This window comes from Canis lupus, chromosome 12, assembly GCF_003254725.2.
Source record: "Canis lupus dingo isolate Sandy chromosome 12, ASM325472v2, whole genome shotgun sequence".
NCBI lineage: Eukaryota > Metazoa > Chordata > Mammalia > Carnivora > Canidae > Canis > Canis lupus.
This window is the reverse complement of record NC_064254.1, coordinates 41,451,758-41,477,842: the sequence shown is the minus strand read 5'-3', so window position 1 is coordinate 41,477,842 and position 26,085 is coordinate 41,451,758. Positions and strand designations below refer to the sequence as shown.

At 39.0% G+C, this 26,085-nt stretch overlaps 1 protein-coding gene and 1 long non-coding RNA gene across 2 annotated transcripts in view; one reads left to right on the top strand and one right to left on the bottom strand.

Moving 5' to 3' along the window:
• BCKDHB (branched chain keto acid dehydrogenase E1 subunit beta) overlaps positions 1-26,085 on the bottom strand; it is a 448,915-nt gene that overhangs the window by 153,546 nt on the left and 269,284 nt on the right. The window contains exon 11 of the transcript XR_007401257.1: positions 5,760-5,856. The gene's annotated coding sequence lies outside the window, so the exon portion shown is untranslated. The remainder of the gene's footprint in view (positions 1-5,759; positions 5,857-26,085) is intronic.
• Positions 1-26,085, top strand: part of LOC112658703 (uncharacterized) — a 32,154-nt gene that overhangs the window by 4,692 nt on the left and 1,377 nt on the right. Inside the window, exon 2 of the long non-coding RNA XR_003135906.3 lies at positions 22,477-22,605. This is a non-coding gene — a long non-coding RNA (uncharacterized LOC112658703). The remainder of the gene's footprint in view (positions 1-22,476; positions 22,606-26,085) is intronic.

Below are 26,085 nucleotides of genomic sequence, written 5' to 3'. Positions count from 1 at the left end.
AAACATGTTCCCATAGCCACCAGCCACCACCACAAATGCTATGTGAACACACAGAGTTTTAAATAAATTATAATCACACCCTTCTACCAAAATACAGTCACCAGCAATATACATAATTTCTTAAAAGTTTTCCCAGCACTTTTTATCAGAGAGTGGACTAAAAAAATGTATATTGTGTTATTTATTTCAATCAACTCATATTTACTGAGCACTATGTACCAACCTGTTAAATGAACTTTCTGCTTTCATTCATGTTTTAAGAGACATTTCATTTTTGTTCTCAACCCTTCCTGGAATATAAACTTTCTGAGTGGCTTTAAATAATGCGGCTGGCCACCGTAATACTAAGAGTCATTTATGTTTTCCTAAACTTTGTTTCTCCTGATTCAATCAGTGATGTGCACTACTTTTTAGGGAGGGAAGAATCTCATTATTCAGTTGATTTATTAATGATACCACTTCAAAGAAAAGCAGTAACCAGAAATTAATAAAACAAACTACACTTCTGAAGCTAAGCAAGTGTACATATCCTTACTTTTGAATGACAGAGAAGTCAACTTGAAAAGTGATGAGATATCAGAGAAACAGACCAAACAGAAAGATGACAATATTTTTTTAAGATTTTATTTATTTATTCATGAAAGACACACAGAGAGAGGCAGAGACATAGGCAGAGGGAAAAGCAGGCTCCCTGAGGGGAACCCAGTGGGAGACTCAATCCCAGAACCCCAGGCTCATGACCTGAGTCAAAGGCAGACGCTCAACCACTGAGCCACCTAGATGCTCTAGAAAGATGACAATCTTGAAAAGAAGTTGACAAAGTAATGGCTGCTTCAACAATGATTAAAAAAAAAAAAAAAAAAAAAAAAAAAAAAAAAAAAAAAACTAGAATAAGCCAGAAGACAACACTTATTTTCAAAACATCAAAACCCTAAAATCCCTGTAAGTTTAATGACTGTTTAGGATCCAAAAATAGGTTAGATTTGAATTAATTCTGCCTTAACTTTCATGGGGAACAAAACAGGAAATCTCATAAGCACCTTATAAAATACGTTGAGGTTATCTCCTATGGCCTTCTCTTTTCCCTCAGGTCAGAGTTAAATTTGTAAATAACTTTTCTCAATGAGAGAAGACCTGTGAGTAAAGCACACAAAGAACAATTACTAACATAGGCAAAGAAAATGCTAAATGGAAAATCTGAATTAGGCATGTTCACAATTTAAAATGTTCCATGTAGGAATCAAGGTAAAAACCATATAATCGTGGAATGTGAAAACCAAGGTGTCTTTTTATTTTTATTTTTTTCCATGGTGTCTTTTGAAAAGTCATTTAGTTTAATCCTTTTTTTTTTATATGGAGATTCAGAAGTAGCAGGTTAATAAAGTCCCGTGCTTATGGTTACTGCCATTTGAGGTAGACTAGAAAACCGCACAGTGTTTCTAAGACTGCAAAATGTAGACTACACCTCAAGCCACAACACAATTGTACATTTACTATCTGAGGGTATATTTACCCCAATATGTCTGAATGACCTGTGTTCAAAGCCCTTGGCTAAATTACCAGAAGTAGTTCTAGAACAAATTGTGACTGGCAGAGAAAGAGCCTCTGTAAATAAATATGAAATTCTTAAAAACAGAGGATACTCTAATAAGTTTCTCCAAATGGATTTGTGTGAGCTATCTCTAGCTCCCACCTCTCCTCTGTAATCATATTAATCCCTCCTCCACAATTTCACTTGAATATGTCTTCCCCGTCTTTAGATGTTAGCTCAGTTGGCATCCTCCCTGGCAATCTCTTTAAAAATTGCAGCATAGTCCTTGACTCTCCATCTTCCTCCTCAAATTTATTTTCCTCCAAGTTACTCATCACCATCTAACATACAGTCTATTTTACTTACTTAGTTTGTACATTATCTCTTCATCAACCTATATTCCTGCACCTTGTATAGGTCCATTGTCAGCATGAAATATTTTTGAATAAGTATATGGATGATTGAATGAATGAATGAATGAATTTCCTAGAGTCTTACAAGCAGATTCTATTAATCCGTTATATCTTAAAATAGTCTTCATGAATATTAGTTGATCTGATTCTTTAAGTATAACTGAATCATTTCTTTCTTGATTAACATCATTATATATAATGATATCTCTTTATAAATTGAACTATCATACATAACTATACTATGATCACATCATGAATTGAGCCCTTAAAGGGAAGGGGGAAAAAAATCTCTTCTTGATACAGAATATATTACTAAAAAGACAGTTCTAGTTCTTTCCAAATTTGATGTCAGTCTAAATAAACAATCATCTTTGAGTTAAGATAGATACTCCCATCCAACCCAGGTCTTTATTCTTTATTCATATACCACATCTAGGATTATCCTCAGAGTATCAGAATGTATTAGAAGAGGTGGGACGTGTAGATGTGATTATGTCCCATGACAACATACGAGGTTTCTGTCATTGCTTTACCCACTGAAATCCACAAGGAGACAACAGGAAGAAAAAGCCACTTTCTAAAAAGAACATCATTCAGTCCAAATGTCCATTCATTCTCTTTATTCATGTTAGAATTTATTTCAAAGCACACTTTAATTCTGATCCACAGGAACTCTAAGATGTTGTAACTCCAGAGATTAAATTTAACTTTTTATAGTACTCCACTCCTTGCTTCAAGGTTTTGGCTCAAGTGGCCAAGCTAAACTACTGGTTAAACTCCTGACATGAAATAAGATTGTTGCTTTCAGGCTGGTCCTAAGTGAGCAGCACCACAATGCAAACCGCTGGAGCTGTCATTACTTTATTTTTTATTCTGAAAGAAAGATTTGTACAAGATTTTTCTCAGTAATGAAAAAGAACCAAGAGAGCCCTAACTATTGATGATTTTTTTTTCCTCTAGCACAACTCACTATTTCTGAATTTTTTATTATGAAAAAGTATCCCTTCTCTTATTTGAGGGGGATAATCTAATGTTTCATTCCCTCAAATTTGGTTTGAAATTGAAAAATTTTCAAATATATGCTGTTTTTAAAAATATGGAAAACCCTTAACTGGTTTATACCTGGGATCATAAGGAAAGACCTGAACAAGATCTCTTCACCTGAGTGAAGAGAATTAGAATCAGTTCTTTGTGAATATATATGAGTATATATACAGATATTGAGTGTGTTTCTATATGTGTGTATGTGTGTGTGTGCACGCACATGCACTAAAGTGATCCAAGACCATCACAGAGATAACAATCAAATCCAGTAAGATAACATTTATTGAGTACTTATTCTGGACCCTGGACCAGAAAAAGCAAAGTAATTTACATATATGATCCTCACATTATATATTTGACTGGGTATTTTACAGATGAGGTTTGTATTAGTTTCCTAGGGTTGCTATAACAAAGCATCACAAATGTCCTGGCTTAAAAATAACAGAGATTTGTTCTTTCACAGTTCTAGAAGTTAAACATCTGAATCAAGTTGTCAGCAGGGTTGTGTCTCTCTAAAAGGCTGTTGCAGAGGGTCTGTTCCATGACTCTCTGGAGTCATGTTCTGGCTTCTGGTGGTTGCCAGAAATCCTTGGCATTCATTTATTTATCAATGCATCATTTCAACCTCTGCCTCTGTCTCCACATGGCCTTCTCCTCCTGTGTCTATATTCACATCTCTTCTCTTTGCATATGTGCCTATATTTTCTTCTCTTATAAAGATACCAGTTATATTTACTACTCCAGTTTGAGCTCATCTAAGTAATTACATATGCAAAGACTATTTCCAAATAAGATCATACCCTGAGGTTTCAGGAAGCACATTTTTAAGGGGGGCTGGGTCAGGGAGGGGGACACAATTCAGCCTAATAAAAGCTTACAAAGACCCACAAAGACCTCAGGTACTAAAATTATCAATTAAAAAATACAACAAATATGCTTGATATGTTTAAATAAATAAACTATGGGGCTTAATACATAACTAGCGCAAAAGAGATTATTAAAAATGGTAGAAGGGCAGCTGGGTGGCTCAGTGGCTGAGCATCTGCCTTTGGCTCAGGTCATGATCTCAGGGTCCTCGGATCAAGTCCCACATCAGGCTCCCCACAGGGAGCCTGCTTCTCCCTCTGCCTATGTCTCTGCCTCTCTCTCTGTCTCTCATGAATAAATAAATAAACTTTAATAAATAAATAAATAAATAAATAAATAAATAAATAGCCTATCTTGAAAAATAAAAACATCTTTAGAAATAAAACTATTAAAATTTATATAAACTATTTAATTTTATAGACATTAGACACTGGCTATTCATGGCCAAAAAATGAAATTAAGTAACAGGAATGTTTATCTGCAATTTTCTAGAATATAACACATACAAGTAGATAAATAGAAAATAAGTCAAAATTGTTAAGAGACATGGCAAATAAGTAGGAAGATCCAACCAATATCCATTTAAATATAAATGGAAAAGGAGATAGAAAATTAAGCAGAAGAAGTATTTGAAAGGATAATGGGTAAGAAATCTACACAACTAATAATGAGTTAATGAATCTCAAGTGAGATAAAATGAAAGCCACATCTAGGTACACTATAGCAAAACCTTGTAACACCAAAGACAAAAATCTTAAAATCAGCCAGAGAAGGGGCACCTGGATGGCACAGGCGACTGAGCATTTGACTCTTGGTTTGGGCTCAGGTAGTGTGATCTCCATGGTCATGAGATCAAGCCCCAAGTCAGGCTCCATGCCCGCACAGAAGCTGCTTGGGATTCGCTCTCTCTTTGCCCCTCCCCATCACTCTCCCTTTCACTCTAAAATAAATACATAAATCTTTTTTTAAAAAATCAGCCGGAGTATACAGATTAGCTTCAAATGAATGATAAGTATATTAACATCTGATTTCTCAAAAGCAATAGTGAAAGTTGGAAAAGAATAAAATAGTAACTTCATTGTGCTGACAGAAACTAAATATCAATTTAGAATCATTGGTGTTTGCATGTTAATGTTTTTTTCCATCCTTCCATCTTTAACCTTTTTGTTTTCACATTTAAGGCATATCTTTTTAAAACAGCAAAGAGTTGAGTTTTCATTTTTTTCTCCAGTATAATACTACTCATCTAATCATTGGAGTATTTTTTTAAAGATTTATTTATTTGTTTGAGAGAGAACACTAATGAGCAGGGGGAAGGAACAACACCATGCATCAGACCATGCTAGCTTACAACGCCAAATCAAGGGAACCTTAAAGTCTCAGTGACTTAACGCAATGGAAGCCTGTTTCTCCTTATATCACAGTCACTAAGGGTTCAAGGATTATGACACTATCAGTTATGTGACATTTTCATCTTTGAGAGCGCCTTGGAATCCCATTGGGTCTACAGGGTCCTCTTCATTTAATGGCCAAAAAGAAATGAGCGAGAAGGAAGAACTTTCATGACATTGCAAGGGCCAAGACAAAAGTGCCTTATATTACTTCTGCCCATTTTTCTCATGTTAACTCAACTAGGCACTCACCCTAAGATGTAGAAGACTAACAGAATTTCCCTCCCAAATATAATGAAGAAAAAAATAAAGATATGTGCACATATTACTGAATTAACAAACATGTACAATATAAAGATTCGACAAAGTCAAAAGTTGGTTCTTCAAACGTGAAAAAAAAGGAAAGACACAAAAAAATATGCCCTTTGCAATCTATCCAGAGAGGGGTCTATACCACATTGTCCTGGGTTCCCATCATAACTGAAAGGGAAAGTTTCATGATGTCTGACATACTTGTTGTTCTATAGATGAAGAAGAATGTCCTCACATTCTTCACAGTAATCACTCACTTGGGTGGCATCAAACTTGACTTTCCAGCGGAACCGTACATCTACCAAAGGAAAAGAGATGGCATCTGCATCATAATTCTGAGAAGAATGTGGGAAGAGGCTATGCTGGCTGCTCCTGCCATTGTTCCTATTGGAAATATTGCTGCTTTGTGAAAGGCAAACTTATAGTCTAGTACATTTAGAAAACATGTTTCCACCTCTATAGTCTTTGAAACCATGTAAAACTTTAAAACACTTTTAGGGCTGAAAACGTATGTCTTAAAATTATAAAGCTATGCTTGTGAATGATTTACAGAAAGTTTTCAGAGCATGATAACCAGAAAACTGGGGAGAAGAATGCAGTTGGGAAGGACAAGGTGTTCTACCAGTACTGTCCTATTTCTAAAGCTGACCGGTTGGGTCCACCAGGTTTCATAGTACTGTTATTTGTATACCCTATATGTAGATATATATTTTTCTATTTAATTATATCCATTCAAATATTAAGCATTTATAGTTCTATAGAATAAGCTTTGTTAATGTATACAGATATGAATATATATAAAATGCCAAACCATGGGGCACCTGGGTAGTTCAGTCAGTTAAATGTCTGCCTTCAGCTCAGATATGATTACAGGGTCCTGGGAGCAAGCCCTGTGTCTGTGCTCAGTGGGAAGTTTGCTTCTTCCTCTGCCCCTCCCAACCCCATTTATGTGCGATCTCATGCACATGCTCTCTTTCTCTCTCTTTCAAATAAATAAATAAAATCTTAAAAAAGAAAAGTCAATCCAGTGAACTTCTAAATGTGGAGAATGATTAACTCTATAGAGGAAAGTGAGAGGGTAGTAGATGAAGCAACCCAAATATATTAATTTGTATATTATAAGCATTTCTTATGCTTATAATACATTCGTATTGAGGTAAAAATGTATAATACAATCATATAATGGAATACTCATAGTTATTTAAATTGTACTGTAGGAAATTATTTAATGATATGGAAAAATACCAAAGATATATTTTCAGAGAATAAAGATTGCAATTGTATTACAGTGTTATGCCATTTAGATTTCTTTATAATAAGAAACAATAAAGCAATAGAATTCCAAAACTCAACAGGATGGTGATAGTTTACTGGGGTGGCCAAGGATAAGAAAGGAAAATGTATCCATTCATTGCAGCATTAATGTACCCGTGGCTTCCATGTAGCCTCGCCTCGGGTAAACAAACTCATCTGGATCCTCAAGAGACCTCGGAGATGACTAAGCAGGGATTTTCCCTTGGCAGATTCCTTTAGGCCCAACTGGGAAATAAGAGAAAAAAAGAAAAAAGAAAAAATATATATATCTCACCTCTTTTGCCTGACCCCTGGGGGGAGCATTCACTTTCTGAACCTATTGTATGAAATTTGAGGTCTTAGGGAAAAAACTTCAGATCTGTGCGACTCTTGCCCAATATTAGCAAATATTTGTGGTCTCCCTACCTACATAGGGACTGTATGGCTCTACTAAAAAATAAACAAATAAATAGATGACATCATTTGGCCTCAAGGAGGTGATAGCCTGGTTCCAGAAGAAATATTAATGCAAATTTAACTCTGTATAAAGTGATGCATCTAAATTAGGGCAATTGCAGGTTACTTTGAATCACAGTTGGTTAGGGTATCTGGATAGGAAATTAGGACAACTTAAACAGATTTGAAGGCACATGGAAAATGTAAGCAAAAACATCATTACCTTCTGCCAAGCAAGGTGGCATATTTCAGATTCTCTCTCAGAACTTTCTGATAATGGAGACTAACTTGCTTCCTAAATAATGCATATGCAGTAAAATGTAGGCTTTATTTTATTCAGTTCTCTGTGAAAGGCTTCCAGGGTTTTTCTCAAGCCTGTGAATCTGTCCATCCTTCAAGACCCAGAGCAAATACTGCCTTATTTATGAAGTCCTAATTCCAATCCACATGCATGTAGCTACTCTATCCTGTGAACACCCACTATGCATCATCTGCTCCTCATTCACAGCCTGTTACTTTATATTAGGTTCCATATTCAACACTTGAAAGAATTTGTACCACGTACCACTATATCTCCAGAGCCTACCTCAATAGACAAAACATTTTCAGAAAGTGTTTGTTGAATGAATAGACAATCCATAGATAAGTCTTAGCATCCTTGAGAGTAAAACCCATTGGCACAGTTATCTGTAATTTGTAGAGTTCATGGACTGGACCCAAGTACTGAATAAATGAATAGAGTCCAGTTTCCCTCCTTTTGATTCTGAAGAAACAACTTGGCTTGCCCTAAAATCTCTACAGGAACAGTTGTGCTCAGTTCTAGTGCTCGTAATTGCCATACATTTTTTATTCCCTTAACTCGTCCTAATTTCACTAACAAGTCCCTCATAAGTAACCAGTTAGGCATCTTGCTACAAAAGGAAAAAATTAAGGCATCAAGTCTACTTGATGACAGGTTCACTGGGAACATACATTTGGATGAGGTAATGCTCATACAAAGTACAATTTCCATGAGAGATCAGAAGTCTAACACCTTCCTGGTAGAGTAAATTAGATTTTAACAGGAAGTGAATATGTTACATATAAAAATTGTGGTGCAAACCTAACTCTAAAATGCCCTGATCATTAAAACCTGAGCAAGAAAAAAAAAATCTGAGCAAGACATATTTAAAGACAGCCCTCGCTCCCAAAATCATTTCTTGGTTCATTAGTCGATAAGTCCATTTGAAGTACATAAGTATGCACATTTCTGAAAATGATCCAAGATAGGAAATTAGAATTTCCATGACTAGAGTGAGTTTACCAAGGAGATGAAAAGACCATTAGAGATGTTGTTGGCAAAATATCACTTCTGGAATCTAATTTTTTTAACCAGAGGCAGTTTTCCTAAACAGGGGAGATTCAATAATGAGGCGAAGGAAATCCCTCAGACTGGATCCCCTATGAGTAAGTTTTGATAGTTGGACTGGAGAGCCCTACCTGCAAGGTAATAGCTGTCCTAACCATTTCTGACATGTCTACAACTTCCAAACTCCCAAATCTGACATGATCTTTCTCATAAAATTCCAAATGCATACATGCCTTATCCCTATAATCTTCTAAAGTGCCCTTGTTAATACTGTATGTGAAGAGGACTAACAGAAGGTGAGCTTTATGAGAAACATACTTGGCTTCCTCCTAGATCTTGTCCCCTGTTTTATCAGAGAAGACAGAAATTACTTAGCAAGAACATAACAAAATTTTGTAAGACCTCAATGCTAAACCAAAGGTCCAAGGCCATCAGCATAAGTACCTCTAAGATTCTCAAATCAAAAGCAGGTAATTATGACAAATACACTTAGTATCTTTTTTCAAAAAAACTCTCTTTTGAAGACCACCCAGTTCATGTCCCTATATGCCTACAGTTCCAACCACAGTGGCTGGCAATGGCATGACAGCAGCAATAAGCAATGGAGACCTACTAGACCTGAGCGGAGTCCCAACCTCTCAACAAAAGCTTATAACTGTGCTGGATGAGACTGGTTTGTTGCAAAACTGTACCTGGTTTATTGCGTTCTCTATTTCCTCTCTCCTTACCAGTAAATAGCATTTCCTGCACAACCGAAAAGCAAAGACATCTGGTCATTTGATTCATACCTTATTGAGTGTCTAATTTGTGCCAGAGTGTCCTTGTCTCTGCTGGGGAGTTCTCATATGTTTATATTACAGACTTTGCCTGTATGAGGAAGGAGGAATGGAATTCACAGAGAACTCCGAATTTTCAACCTGATTGACTATATGTATTAGTGTTACCGTGAAGAGAAATGGGGAAGAGCTGGAAAGGAAACTATTTTGACAGAAAAGGATTACATGAACTTTGTTTTATACATGTGCTGTGCTTGAGTTGTGAACATATTGTCTACATAGAAGACATCTGGACTAGATACAACATAATTTGGGAAGGTAATAGGTTCATGACAAAAACTGCATAAAGAGAGAAATGAATTGGATGTACAAGGTGGAAATACACCTGCCTAAGACTTACAAGCTCTTCTGAGTCTCTCAGCCCTTCCAGGTCTGGAACCTTCAGCTGTTTACCCACTTCATCAACAATGCAGCAGAGGTCTGCATGCAGGCTCTGGTAGTCAGTCTCTTAAAAGCAAACACTTTATGCCTGCAGTCTGGCTTCTCCCATCTCTTCTCGATTTGGGAAAATGCCACCCTAGAGAGTATACCTAGCTTCCCAAGAGAGTGCCAAGGACTTCTACGACACAGTTTGGCATGCAAGGAAGTTGACTCACAGCACTGTCTGGGCCAAAGGGAGCAGGAGAAAACTGGACAGATCAAGTTCTCTCTTCCTCCCTGAAACCAGCCTGGTTGAAAATGTCCTGTGTGACCAAGTGTAGGCACCTGCCAAGCAACAGGAAATGCCTCTTTGCAGCTCACCATAAAGAAGTAACCAAAGTGGTAATGCTTCCCATTCTCCGGCTTCCCATCCTCACTTAAGTGGCTTCCCTTTCCTCTCACTCTCACTGACCTGAGATTCAACTTACAAAAAAATACTAGCACTAAACCCTTATCTGAGGCTCTACCTCCTCTGTCCTAGACTTTAGAACCCAGACATAATGCAAATGTGGAGGAGCAGCACGATAAATAGTATAGCCTTTCCTCTGAAGTGCAATTTAGTGATTATTTTGAAAGAGCAGGAAAGTAGTGTGGGGAACAGGGAGCAAATGGTCTTTTCCCATTCTTTCAGAGAATGGCCTCTACTGGACAGAGCCAGAAGAATTTTTATTAGATGTTGGTGGTTGTTTTTTTTTTAAGATAAGACAATGGAGTGATTATTTACAGAAATCCTAAGGGAGTTAGTAATTTACTTATTTATTTTCAGACTCCACAGAAATAAATTGTTTTTTAGGGCTAAGTGAATCACTGAAGATACACACGTGGCATTGTACCACCTGTGAACTTGGGCTGACAGTCCAGACGACAGTCCAGTCAAGACCAAAGAGAGACTAAGTATACCTGTAATAAATGTTTACAGAGGTAGGCTCACAAACTGACAGACCCCAAGAGGGCAACCATCTGGAGGGTGGGGTGCTGAGTAGCAAAGGTTCCTGAAAGAGCTGAGCTTCAAAAGACATAGGAGTTGTCCAACTAAAGTAGGGTATGTAGGACAGTCCATGGGAGAAAATGAGCCTGAAGGGGTACTGGGCAGAGCATTCCAGGCACAGAGAATATCAGCTGGAAAGGGCTAGAGGCTTACTAACCAGGTATGTGAGCAGGCACCTCACTTACCTGTCTGAGCCTCGCTGTTTCCAATGGCCAAGTGTGAGAAATAGTACTGTCATGTGGAGAGATGTCAACATTAAATGAGACACCATATGCTCTATTTTATGGCATTATAACAGGTGCTAATAGATAGTAGTATTTCTTTTAAGTCTGACAATAGCCAAACCACTTACTTTCTACTATTTATGGAGAGGAGCCTGAAACAAACAGCAAAGGCTGAGAAAATCCAGTAAATTTCAGAATTTAAAAAAAATATTGAAAAACAAAATATAAGAAGTTCAAAATTCCAAAGATTTTGATTCAAAACAATTCCTTCTTCTCTCTTAAAATCCTCCCATATGTATGAGTCAAACTTGGCTCTCATCTGTTGGTTTCCCCATCTATATCACCGGGACTGCAGCTTATGTGTGAGACTGTTTGAGGTCTACCAAGTCATAAGAATCAAACATACTTTTCATTGCCAAAGAAAAATATGTTGCCAAACCCAAACACAGCTTGAATTCAAATGGAGTATCCTTTAAATTCTGAGCAATTTTTCTATTTGGCTAAAAAGACTAGTATCTCCTCAAAATTCAATACTTACCAAAGAGAAAAATCCAGCAAAGAAAGTCTTTTTTTACTTTACATATAAGGACAAAGCAAAATGGGGTCATTAAATAACAAAACCATAATTCATACCAGATCATTCAAAGTATGTTTGCATGTATTTAAAGCTTACAGATAAATCTAATTTAGAAAAATATGTGATTCTCAGTTCCTCACTTACTCATCCTTCTTTTTTGTTTTAATTGTGGGTGTGTATCATTCCAAACCCTCTAAACAGTCCCATAGAATTCAGAAAATCCAGCTCTGTTACATGTTTGCTGAGTTCCATTTCTCATGCAATGGCAGCAAGATGGAGACCTGAGAGCATGTTCATGGTGGTTTGTTCCCAGCGAATCAGTGCCTGAAGAGGCCCCTGGCAGCACTATAGACAAATAATCCCAAGGTTCATTTGGAAGAAGAAAACTCTATGGAAATATCAAGCTCTCTTGGCAGTCTGTAGCCACTGACAACCTTGATTTGATTCCCACAAACTCGTGGAGCATCAGGTCCAACATTCTGGATTCCACATGAGTTCCCAAAGCCATGAATGTGGAGTTAAATATTTTCCTGGTTTCAGAAACCATAGGGCACATAATGCCTTCAAGAACAACAAAAGATTTCTCTTTTGCCTCCTCAGAAGAACACACAGAAGACTCTTGGAATTCTGGTTATAGACTCTCAAAACCCAACTCATGGCTACTAAAGCCTCAGTTCAGTTGTCAACTCTCTCTGTTGTTCTCATGTCTAGAATGTGAGTGGAAGGTACACCAACCGGCTATGGAAAGCTGCTCAGAGGCCTTATCTGATGCTTGGTCATTTCAAAATAAGGCATCATGAATCACATCCTTCTTCTTGGGTGGTAATTCAACAACTGAGTAGTTACTTCTAAAGTCTATCAATTGAGTGCCTACTGTGTACCAAGTACTGGGCAAGGCATTAGAGATATAGTGTTGAAAAGATATATAGCTCCTGACCTCAATAGCTCTTGGAAGAGATAGATAAATAAATAGGCATTGGCAGTATTTTTTGTAAGTGCCATGAAAAGTAAACATATCAGGTATTATAGAGGTAACAAGGAGGAGCATCTAACTCAGATCTGGAATTAGAAAGAGATCAAGAAAGGCTTCCCAGATGAAATGCCCTCTTGGTTAAAGGGCAAACAAAGATTATTCCAGGCAGAGGGGAAAACATGCAGAAGCCTAGAGGAAACGTAAAATGGCCCATTTGAGCACTTTGATTTGGCTATAGGGTATGGTAAGAAAGGAGAAATATCTAGAGCTGAAACCAAAAAGGTTTAAAGACAAGAGAATCAGAGCAAACATGATATTTTATGCCAATATTTACAGTTTGAGTTTTATCATAAGGAGGATAGCAAATTTTTAAAGGATTTTAATCAAATGAGAGAAATCATTGAATGTAACGCTTGATGAAAGCCTGGATCATGGAGGAAGGAGTCAGGGAAAACCAGTTAGGAGTCTGAGGCAATGATCAAGGAACCAATGCTAGGAACCTGAACTGAGACACCAGCAGAAAACAGGGACAGAAACGGGCAAACCTGAGAGCTGAGTAGATTAAGATATAGCAGGTCTCGGAGGTTGATTGTGGGGAATAATGGAGGCAGAGAAGTCAAAGACAACATCTAGGTTTTTTAATTAAGCAACTAGGTGATATTGTTCACTGAGAAAGGAAGAACAGAAGCAGCAGGGCAGAGCAAAAAATGATTTCAGGGAAGTCTGGGTGGCTCAGCGATTGAGTGTCTGCCTTCAGCCCAGGGTGTGATCCTGGAGACCCAGGATTGAGTCCCACTTCGGGCTCCCTACATGGAGCCTGCTTCTCTCTCTGCCTATGTCTCTGCCTCTCTCTGTGTGTCTCGCATGAATAAATAAAATCTTGAAAAAAATAAAAATAAAATAAATTGAAAAAAAAAAGATTTCAGGAGCACCTTAGTGGCTCAGTCAGCTAACCATCTGCCTTCAGCTCAGGTCAGATCCCAGCATCCTGAGATCAGCCCACATCGGTTTTCACTCTCAGCAGGAGTCTGCTTCTCCCTCTCCTTTTGCCCCTCCTCCCGCTCATGCTCTCTCTCTCTCTCTTTCTCACATAAATAAATAAATAAATAAATAAATAAATAAATAAATAAATAAAATCATTAAAAAAATATTCCAGTTTGGAGATGTTAAATTTGGGGTATCAGAAGAACATGCAAATGAAAAAAATTCTAGTAAGGCAGTGGGAATATAGATTTCAATCTTAGGAAATAATAAATTTTTTTATTCTCTATCTTTATATATGGTGGGTAATGTTGTAAACGAATGACCTCACCAGACACTGTGTATGTGGTACAAGATATAACAAGATCATAACAAATATCATAGGAAGACCAGCTATTAAGGGATCAGCTAAGAAAAAAGAGCCATCGCTAGGTAAAGTGTGGAGAATCTCCCTGAGAGGGGATAATCACAAAAGCCAAGAAATAGTGTTTCATGGATGAGAGGCCAAAGAACAAACAAATATTACAGAGCAGTCAAGCAAGATAGAGCCTGGAAAGTGTCCATGTGACTCTGTAATTTCAAGCCAAGAAGATGAGTTTTGGTCCAAAAATAGTATCTCAGCAGAGTTTTGATTTACCCCTGGCCGAGAGCTCTCGGACTTTTTACAATAGCAACCAATTCTTCATATTTCTTATTATGCACCACTGAAATATACCACAAAGCCACAGACTCCCAAGTCCCTTCAGTTTCAATGTATTGAGGATGAACCTGAAAACTGCACTTTCCCTAAACAAAAAGGGCTAGGAGTATTTTTGTTTTTCTTCTTCTATCAAGCAGTGAGCCAATACTTGGGCAGTCTTTACTCTGGGATGTAGTAAATTCATCCTTTGTTTAGGGTGGGGTATTCCAGACAGCTTTTCTGTTGTGTGTCCTTGAAGTGAAGGTTAAACAGAGTTCATGGGAAATATAACTTAAGCAAGTACTTCTACGTTAGCATTTGTTTTGTTCCAGAAATATCAATTTTTAATGAAGAAAATATCTCTCTCGGTTTGCATTAAAAGGATAGTGTGGGCAATTTCATTGTTCTTTAAAATATGTCATCTTTTTAAAGTTGTATAAAACATACTCGGTAATATTCATATCTCAGTTGGAAAAATAAAATGTTATTTTCCCAGAAAATTCAAAGCTTCTTGCTCTACATATCTCCTTGCAATTTCCCTAATTTTAAAGATTTAAAATGCACGAGTGGTGAGTGTATTTCTTTTATCTATTCTAATACAGAAGCCACTGGGGTAAAATCAATACTTTCTGATAGTTTGGTATAAAGCAGCCCTCGAGAACGGTGGAAGCACATAAACAACATATCTTCTGCCACCAATTTTTTTTTTTAAACTTAAATCTCGGTTCCATTGACAGTAAGTGATCTTTATCTATTTGGGATGGCTTGGGAAATGGCTCGTGGGTCCAAGCTGTCACGATGAATTGGAATCACTCAGATCACCAAGTAATTCCGTGCAGTTACACAAGCTTGAAATTCAACCTTTAAAAGAGTCACTAACAACACTAGCTACATATTTGGGAGTAAAAATGATGGAACAATTCTGTCTTCCACAAAGTCCCTCCGGCAGCCAGATTTCCACAAGGTAAAGCATTAACGATAGGCCAATGAGAGTGCACCAAACACTTCTCTTTCATTTACTTCAGTTTAGTTTTGTTTTTCCTGACCGTTAAGTTTTGCCTTTTTTCTCAAAGTGAACTACTTAGACATTTACAACAAACCAAAACATAAATATCAGCCTTAACTGTTCCATCTCTCGAAGCCTGTATTTAATCAGATGCCATTAATAATAATAGCTATTGTTTATTGGGTGTTTATTGATCATATTGGTTACTTGGCTAGGCATTTGATGTCAATAATCTCATTCAATTTGAAGCACAGCTCCACGAGGGGACTTTTATTACACACATTTGATAAATGAAGCACTCAGTGATTTAAAGTGATTAAAGAGGTTGACTGATGCCACACATATTCATTCTGCTGGGATGAGGCCTAGCCAGGATTCAACCGCAGACCCCAGAGCCCAAGAGTCCTGCTCCCTCTTCCATTCACTAAACACTAAATATCACTAAAGTTAGATATTCATACACATGTACACATTTACAAATCACATAAAATACTCAGCCTCTGTTGTGTGCCTACAAACACTTAAAAAAAAACAAAAAACAAAAAACTCCATTCTGGCTATTTGCTTGACCCATGAGGTGATATTAGGTTACAGCAGACTGATTTATTATGCATTTTTTCCTATCCAAGAATAAGAGAAGCTTTCCTTTGATGGTGTAGAAAGTGTGTGGAAAAAATTAACATGACTGGCGAAACAGCCCTTCCTTCAACATACTTGGCTTTTCCATGGGAGTTTGCCCCATTCATTCTTTCAGCAAGCCTAGTTTCTAAGGCTGCATTGAACTAGAAGAAATGAGGTTCTCGGCCAGTCACAGAAGTTGGAGACCAAATCCCTGTTCCTAATGAAGACAGTAACTTAGCTGGGAAGATAATTAACTTCCATGAGATCTATGTCCATACACAAGTTCCAGATAATGCACTCCAAACTACCTATAAATGCCAAGGATAGCAGAGAAGGAAGGAAAATTGCCCATACTTCCAGATTTACAAGCCCTTCATTTTTCATCTTAAAACACAGATGAAAGGGGATACATTTGCCTTTGATTTCCTGACCACTGGCACTTTTGTGCTTTGGTAGTTTGTGAGGTTTCTGCACACTGAAAAGCCATAAGAGGGGCACAGATAGGATTAGTAAGTAGCAACAGGTAGAAAGTGGTAGAGATCCGTGTCTGATGTTCCGACATATGTGACAGATTCCAGCCTTCAGCCTCATGGTGAATAGTTTCATGCTTTTCTTCAGGACTCTCCACAATTGCACATCAGTTCAAGCAACTGCATTAGCACAGGAGTGCTGAGTCTTTCCAAAAAGAGAGTGAGTGAGCCAATAGCTACAGCTGGCAGCCAGGGAAGGGAAAATGTGCTCTGAACATTCAGTGAGTCACTTGAACAGACAGGAGGGAGTGTGAGCCAATTTAGTCTGGATACTGTGCCAGAGCTCACACACTCAGCAGGGGCCGCATTTGCATAGGGTCTGAGTTCTCAAAAGTCAGGCAGTAGCTATAGGTGACTGGGTGGGTAGGATTTTTCCCCACCTGTGCCAGCAATAATTTCCCATGGTTCTGAGGGTCTAGTGGCTTGCTTCCAAAGAAGGCATAAGGCTGAAAGCCAGAAGAGGTAGCTGGCCACTGAAGGCCCTACCTACATGTCCGAAGCTCACATCAGGTATACAATATTCGAAACTTCTGTTTGCAAGCCACACTACAGCTGAGGTTACTTCTTCTTGGTTCATTTCCACCTATGGTTTAAAATGCCACCAAATTCATCCATATACTTCATGTTTGCTCTCTAGATACTTATTTGAAATACAAGTATGTTGGATAAGTTTACAACACAAGAGGTTGTGTCCAGTAATCTGTTTGTGATGAACAAGTCTAACTGAATTATTCTCAAGGAAAAATAATAGGTCATTGTGGCCAACATGGAAACAAAAGAGGAAAGTGTATGGCTGTCAACACAACATGATGAACCTATCCTTTCCCCCCATCAGAAGGCAGGTAGGTCATGATAGAGGATGCACTCGTCCTCATAAGGGAGGAATTATTTTCTCTCCAAATGCGGATGAGAAAAGAATGCATCTATGCTACAGGTTTCACACGTTTAAGCATGAGAATCCCCCAGGTAAATAAGAAGGTGCTAAGAACCTTCAAAATTAGATTCAATAAGATTGAATGTATTTTTAACAAGCACCCAAAGTGATTTGGATACATGCCTGAGTATACACTTGAAAAAATGCTCTCTTATAATATACAGGACCATATAGGAAGTGACATTTGAGGGACATTTGGCAGGAGCCTTTACCCAAACAGTATCTTCATACTTATGCACTCAACTGATTTACTTTAGATGCTTAAGACTTTTCTGTTTTATGGTGGGTGATTGAGAAATGGAAGGGAGTGGTAGACATGCTTTAAGCCACTACAAGATAATTTTTAAGAGACTAAACTTTATTGTTCTGTTTTGTTTTTAAGTAGGCTCCACACTCAATGTGGAGCCCAATGAGGGGCTCAAACTCATGACCCTGAGATTAAGACCTAAACTGAGATCAAGAGTCAAACACTTAACCAACTGAGCCACCCAGGCATCCTAAGAGATTAAACCTTTAAGTCTTTTAAGTAAAAGATAAAAGTGACAAGCAGCTAGCAGGTTGTAGACAAGAATCTGGAGGCTAGGGGACAGATGAGGGAGGTTAGAGAGACTGGAAACTTTGTTCAGAGCCACAACCTTTTCCTTGAGCAGGGAAGTATCTTGGATTTCATTGTTGTTTGGCTGCTCATTCGTTCATCATTTTAGATGTGAATTTCTGCTTTGTGGAAAGCTCTATGCATGGTGCTACAAAAGAATGCCAAAACAAAACAAAAGTTTGATATAAATATACCAGAAAGACTAGAAAACTTGCTATTTAAAACAACAACTCAAGCTGCTCCTGCCCATGATGGAGTAAGTAGCATACCTGCTTACCAGCGTAGACAGCCTTCCTTTTAGCTAGCCACCTGGACCAGCCACTTTGCTCTGGGTGTGACAGTTGAGGTACCTAGCATGTGGTTGGAAATACACTAGTAAGAAAGAGAGGACTACATTAGTTTGATAAGAAATTAAGAATTTCAGGGGTGGGGATTTTTGTGTTATTGGAGGTATGCAGAGAAGAAAGGGATGTAGGTTGTAGGGCTCATCCCATTGTATAAATTAGGCCTTAAGGAGAAATGTTAGCTAGGGAGAAATTCTTTCTGAAGGATGCTGAAATGACACTGAGAAAAAGCAATTTTAAGATTCCTATTTTTAGTATGTGGAGCCAAAAAGAGTCCGAGGACTACTATCGCTTCAATATAGTCTTCTACTACAAATGCCTAACATGAGCAAGATTATCAGGGAAATTGAAGAAAGGGAGCAATTTCTTTTTTTTCTTTTTAAATTTTTATTTATTTTATTTTTTTAAATTTATTTATGATAGTCACAGAGAGAGAGAGAGAGAGAGAGGCAGAGACATAGGCAGAGGGAGAAGCAGGCTCCATGCACCGGGAGCCCGATGTGGGATTCGATCCCGGGTCTCCAGGATCGCGCCCTGGGCCAAAGGCAGGCGCTAAACCGCTGCACCACCCAGGGATCCCAGGGAGCAATTTCTAAAACCAGGTTAGTGCAGAGCTAATAAGTTAAAGTCTTTAAGAGATGAGCCATGGGTGAGATTCAGACAAATAGGAAATGGGGAAGATGGTAATTAATTATGGGAATGAGGCTAAAAACCTCCCAAAACTTACAGAAATCGTTTTTCTAAAGATGTATTTATTTATTTTAGAGAAAGGGAGGGAGCAGGGGGAGGGACAGAGGTTGAGGGTGAGGGAGAGTCTTAAGCAGACTCCCTGCTGAGTGCTGAGCCCAACACAGTACTTGATCTCACAACCCTGAGATCATGACCCGAGCCAAAATCAAGAGTTGGATGCTCAACCGACTGAGCCACCCAGGTGGCCTGAACTTATGGAAATCTTAGGAGAGGCCCTGAATTTCCCAGACGATGAGAGACCATTTTATTTAAGTTTCAGTACACAGTACACAGAGTGACCTCAGCTGACAACCAAGATGCATAAAAGAATGTAAGATGCCTTTGCATCTCCTTATTTTCCCTCCTACTTCCCACAGTGATAGCCCTGGTCTTTACGGACATTACTCTTGAGAGTACTCATTTACAATCTTAAATGTAAGATGGTTTTATGTATATGAGATAAAGGAGGGTTAAGGGAAATGAGAGTTCTGGTCTATGCAAAAAATCAGAAAAAAGAGGCAAGACCCCTTCCAGGAGGAGGAATTAGGGAGGACTCATAGACAAAGTGAGGTTTGAACTCAATTCTCAAAAATAATTAGTACCAGGATGGTCTATTGAATTTTAGGGGCAGTGTCTGAACAATGCAGGAGAACTCAAACTCTAGTCAAGGGTCATGAAGGAGGACAATTTAGGCACAAATGAGAAAGGACAAGCCAGAGCCAAGCTGAAGAATGGACAGCAAATGCCTTTGAAAAGCATGGAAAGGTCTGAGTCAACCTTGGAGGACCTGGTTAAACAGGACTGGAGACATGCAGAGTGAGGCTGTTGACACTGTGTGTGGTCTTGCAGACGGATCCATACACATACTCCAAGGGTCTTCTGGGCCTTAATCTCCTGAGGACCCAGCTGGAAACAGAATTATGCATCCAATGCCTTGCAAACAATATTCAGCTCCATCCAGGTCTCTGTGGAAGATCAGAGGCCACAAGGTCTGCAGTCCTGACTTGTATTATTTAAAAGAGTTACCAACATTCATTCTTTTATTCCATAAATGTTCCATGCCTGAGATTCCCACAACCTCATTGCCTCATTAAACAGAAAGTGTAGATCCTCAAGAGTGTGGATCGTGTCTGTGAGCAGTAGTGCCTCCCAGCTCTGTAAGTTCACATACCACAGTAATGTGTGGCCAATACTTCTCTCCATCAGGCCACCAAGGAAAAAAGTGACTAATTGCAGTTGGGAAGAACAATGACCCAGAAACACCCTGTGCAGGAGGACCAGAGATGATTGTGAGGTTTCACTCTCAAGAGACAGAGCATATTTCCAGTCTCCTCATTGTGCTGTGTTTCCAGAAAATTGTGGGCCTACTACCAGGGGCTCTGCTTTGTGAATTCTCATCTGTGCTTACAGAACTGTTCCTTCCCCTTCCTATGTTTACAGTATTTGCTTCCAGGACATCCCCGCACCTAATTCTGATTTCAGAGTTACCCTTCCCAAAGTTAAAGGGACACTGATTAGGTACACTGTGGGAAGTAGACTTCCTGTAGGGACCTGTGCCATGTAAATTCATGTCCATCTAACCAGACCCCAAACCATCACATGACAGAGCTCAACAGAAAGAAAAGATGAAATGCTAAAGAGAACCTTTCTCAGACTTCTGCTGGTGGGAAAACCAGGCATTGGGATGGAGCAGAGGATGGGGAGCCAGCTGACCCAGACCGTATTGAAAGAGGAAAATTAGAAAAGAAAAAAGAAAGAGGAAAATTAAAATGATGTTGAAGGAGACTATGAGGAGCCTGCAGAATGTCTAAGTAAAGCAGGAAGAACAGAAAGAAGTTTAGAAAAGATTTTAACACGCTAAAATCTTCAATACTTTGGGGTATTTGCTCCCTGCCCAAGACTGAGGATTGGGCTTTCCCAACTGCACCACCCTACACTACTTCTTTTTTTCTGTTATGTCCCATCAAACCTCACCAGCTTAGTGTCCCATTTCCTTGGAGCCTTGTACCTTCCTCAGACTCAGGCAGGCTGTCCAACTAAGTTGTTCTGGATTCTCAGTAGTCCACATGGGAGTACCTTGTGTTGGTCATTAACACCATTCATGAAATATTTTTAATTCTTCCCTTTGGGCTTATGGTAAAATTGCATTTCCCTGCCCTTGAAGGGTCCTGTGTTTTTTCTTAACCACCCCTTTTCTGAAAATGCTCCTGTGATTTACTTTGGCCCCAGATGAGAAGTGACATGTAGCTCTTCTAGACAGAAGTTTCAAAAGCCTGAGCATGCATGATTCACTACTTTCCATTTTGTTCCTCCAGTCAGAGTAAAACATGTGTTCAGATGGAGCCTCCATTAGCTGAAGCCTTGAGTAACTGTGAAGAGCGAACCACCCTCTTTACTTACCCACATTGGAAATGAAGCATGAAAAGGAAATGTTTGGGTTTTTTGTCCACCAAATTTTTGGTGTTGTTACTGTGTCATAACTTAGTCTGTCCAAACTGATATCATATGCGCTGTAATGGTGATTTTCCTGAAAACAGGAGCTAACTGCATGTGATTTTCATGTATCAGAGACGACAGGTGCATGTTTGTGTGTATGTCTGTGTATGGCCCTTGTGGGGAAGAGAATGTACTTAGAGACAAAATAAGAGCACTGACAGTAAAGGAAATGGCTCGTTGAATGCCAAAGGGCATTAAGTTGTAGAAAATTGTGTCCAAGTCATCCCAAATAGCTCTGGTTCCTGAGATTTCATTTGTTCTTGATTTAGTTATTCCTATGACTTCCTTTGCCATCAACCATTCCTCTTTCCTTTTGTCATTGTTTCCCTTCAGAGGACCCCGTGTCCACCATAATCTACAACTTTCTGCTCCTAACCTGCTTCTTAAAATTGTGAGTGAATTAAGAACGATCAGATTTTGAGTGAGGTACTAAAGGATACCTCTGTGAGTGAAGAAGTTCAGATGTCACAAAATTAGCGTATTTACATTTCATAATCCTTTATGGTATATTAAGCACTTTTACATTTGTGACCACTTCCTCCATCCCCTGTGTCTCTTTTGATTGTTTAGAAAATGGGTTTGCACAATCCCATACTCATGTCTATTTCTATTATGGAGTTACCAGATAATGGCAATCTGTGATAGATTGCATTCTTTTTCTGAATTATTTGTCCCTCACTCCCCACAGAGGGAAAATTTTAATTCCCTGCCTTCACAGTATGATTTACAGGATTTCATATTGGAGAAATATACATCCCTACTCTGTTGAAACCAGGCTTGGCCATAGGACATGCTTTCATCAATGGAATGTGAGCAGATGTGCAATAAACCACGTCTGGAAGATATAGGAGACATCATCATTTTCCTCCAGCTCTCTCGTTCTTTCAGCTTCACCACCAGACTGCACCAAATTTAGAGACTACTCCTGCAGCCTGGGCTCCAGAGGGAGAGGACACATGGAGTGGAGCTAGGCAGATGTCCAGAAGCCACAGCCAAGTCATAGGCAAAGACCATATTGTGAGTAAGAAATAAACATTTGTTGTTTTGGTCCACTGAGATTTGGAGATTGATTGTAATCACAGAAAAAGCTGATTAATATATGTTCTAAGTAGGATATTACCGAAGAGTTATATGCTTAACTTTAAAGTACTTTCACATTTCTCTCCAAAAGGGATTGGGTATAATGGCGGGCACAATGGCTTGGGACCTGCCAACCTGATCAACTGCTTCACTTTGGCAAACATGAAACACCCTCCAAGTGACATTTTTCCTCTGCCACTCCTTCTGTCAGAGGTGATTTTTTCCCCCTCACACCCCACTCAGAACAGGGAACCCTGTTCATACTCAAAAGTGACCAACTGCAATAGTTGAAATACACTATTATACTAAAATTCATGAGTTCATTATAATACTCAAAAAAAGAAAAGCCAAAAATAAACTAATTAGTCACCACTGAGATAGGATTGGCACCAGCTGGCAAGCTTACTGGAAACTAATGGGAAAAGTTAAGTGCTTAAATATTTCAACATGAACTGTATGAGCAGTTTTCAGTAAAACAAATATACTGGTTGATGAGGGAAAATTCTCTTTACATAAAAATTCCAGGTAATAAATATCGAATAAATAGTAACACGTTACACAAACACAATTTTACAACCCCTAATAAAGTAATAGTGTCAGGGATTGATTATCAGTGGATTTTAAAACTATTTGGTGAAAGGTTGATAGGGATCTGGGTATTTGCAGGATGCCAACGATTACTGTATGGATTGATCTCTAGTCATAAAGGCACACTACAAATTTACCCTGGGGGGGGGCGGTCAGGCTACCTCTATCATCATCTTTAAAGGAGGGACAACTAGACATGATGAGCCCCTAATATGATGTAATATGAAGCTCACACAACTCCCTGATGGATTTTTGTCAGGAAAGATGCTCCTGACATCTTTAGATCAGCCTTTAGATCTAACTTGAACTTTATAGAAAACATGGAAAATAGAGACGAGGGACATTCCATTTAGATCTAACTTGAACTTTATAGAAAACATGGAAAATAGAGACGAGGGACATTCCATTTGACATAATCTTGCCTTATTTTTCTGTATCAAGTGATTAATGAATTAATTAATCTGCCCTGTGGAATATAAGCTCCGATAGCACAGTGACCATGACAGCCAATTCACAACTCTATCCTGGGGATCTATGACCATGTTTGGCACATGTTTAGTGTTTGATATAAATATGTTAAACACACAAAGGAACAAGCACCTTTAACCTTGTCAAACTTGTTTCCACATCTAGGACATGGAGAGGCACTGCCCTAAAGGGCTGTTGTAAGAGTTAAATGGGGTAATTAACAGAGGGCTGGTCCAGTTCTTCCTGCATTATAGATGGTCAATAAATGGCATCTATTTCTTCATATACATCATGCACCTAATGCTTACACTAACAGTATGTTATAGAACAGGAACCATTGCCCCCATTTGGCAGATGAGAACATTGAAGCACAGGGAGACAGTGCAGGGAGAGGACTCACACCTGGACTGCACAGCCAATCACACCCAGAAAAACTTGGCTTTTATTCTTGAACACCTGCAAAGATCCTCTCCCAAGTTTGCAACATTCACCTTCACCCTAATTCCCACCCCTCCTCCCTACTCAGGGACCTGCCTATTCCAGGATGGGAGATTCTGGGCCTATTGACACTGTGGACTACCCCTTAGGAAAGAATTGGTTCTCTGGGTTCTGAGCACCAGCTGAGTCCTGCCTACCATGCTGCGGCTCTAAACAGGGCAAGTCTGTTGTCCCTTTGCCAATAAGCCGCTTTACAAACATAGAAAATCACGTCATTGTGTTCTCTACCTTCTCAGGAAGGGCTGTGGTGGAGTAGCCCAATTATCCCACCACATCAGACAATACAGTCAGGCTGTGGAGCTGAGTACTCTCACTCACACGTTGAAAGTCTATGTAATCCATCTTTCCAACAAATCTCACTCTTTGGCTCTCTAGGCATGTTATACACCAGTCTTGCTGAACCACTCACTGTTTCCTGAACATTCTCCTGAGAATTCTCTTTCCCAAATCCTTGCTTCCATGAATAATAATACAGCACAGAGATGGCTCGTGGTACTTATTTACTTACATGCCCCACCTCGGACCTAAAGTTTTGATGCGGCTGGTCTGCCAAAGAAGGCAATAAAATTAATGCATGTACAATTTTAAAGAGCATATTTTTCTCAAAGAGACGTGAAAAGTTGAGGTGTTTCATTTTGTGGACCTCATCTCCAAGGAAAAGCTGCAGGGGGAGAAGGACCCATAGACCCAGATTCTATGGTCTCTGATATCAAGATACGTCTGCTACAAGTCCCTGTGGTCTTATGATATTTCAGATGTGGTCTTCCTAAAATCAGCCACACCAGCTCATGCATTCATTCTTTGGAGTATTGAAAAACCCTTAAAATAACTAGAGATGCACATGTGTTTACAGCTGTGCTTGCTTCCTCTGTCCCTGCCTTATAAGCCATTCTTCCCTGCTTCATTGATAGGGGCCCCACTCCACTCACCCACAGCTTTGGAAATGAAACCTCAGAGGTCTTTTCCTTTAGGAAAAAAAAAACAGCAGGACACCTGAGTGGCTCAGTCAGTAGGGTGTCTGCCTTTGGTTCAGGTCATGATCGCAGGATTCTGGGATCCAGCCGCATATCAGGCTCCCTGCTCAGCAGTGAGTCTGCTTCTCCCTCTGCCCCTGCACTCACTCATTCTCACACTCTATCACTCTCTCTCTCAAATAAATAAATAAAATCTTTTTAAAAAACTTAGCAACAATAAACACAGCTTAGGCAATGGTTTGCTATACTTTTGATGAACGACAGGTAGTTAAATGTTTTAATATTGGCAATTAGATCTCAACAAGAGGCAAGGGGTGCTTGTCTCACACAAAGGTGGCTACTGCTTGAAAATAAAAATTACAGTTTAGAAGGTCTCTGAAGATTGTATTAATCTGTTCTTTTCTATATATAACCATGACATTGAGAATTTGAGGTCATCTGATACTAAGAAATTCTATAGCAATTAGGAAAGGAAAATGTAAGCAATATGATAACTTGTCATATTTCTTAGTGTACTACAATATGAGAACACAGGGGGTGCCGGGATGGCTCAGTCAGTAGAGGGAGAGACTCTTGATTTCAGTTCAGGTCATGAACTCAGGGTCTTGAGATTGAGCCCTGTGTCAGGCTAGGCTCCATGCTGGACATGGCACCTGCTTAAGATTCTCTCTCTCCCTCTCCTTTTGCCCCTCTCCCTCCTCACATAAATAAATAAATCCTTTAAAAATATATGTGAACACAGACTTACATTTCTGAAATAAAAATTGAGATGCATGATTTGACAAGGATAAGTGTGCTTATGAGAGAGAGCAATAGAACACAGTATTAGAAGCTGGTATTTGTCTCAAAATCTGAGTGTTGTGGTGCATATCTCTAGGTAAGAGGCAAA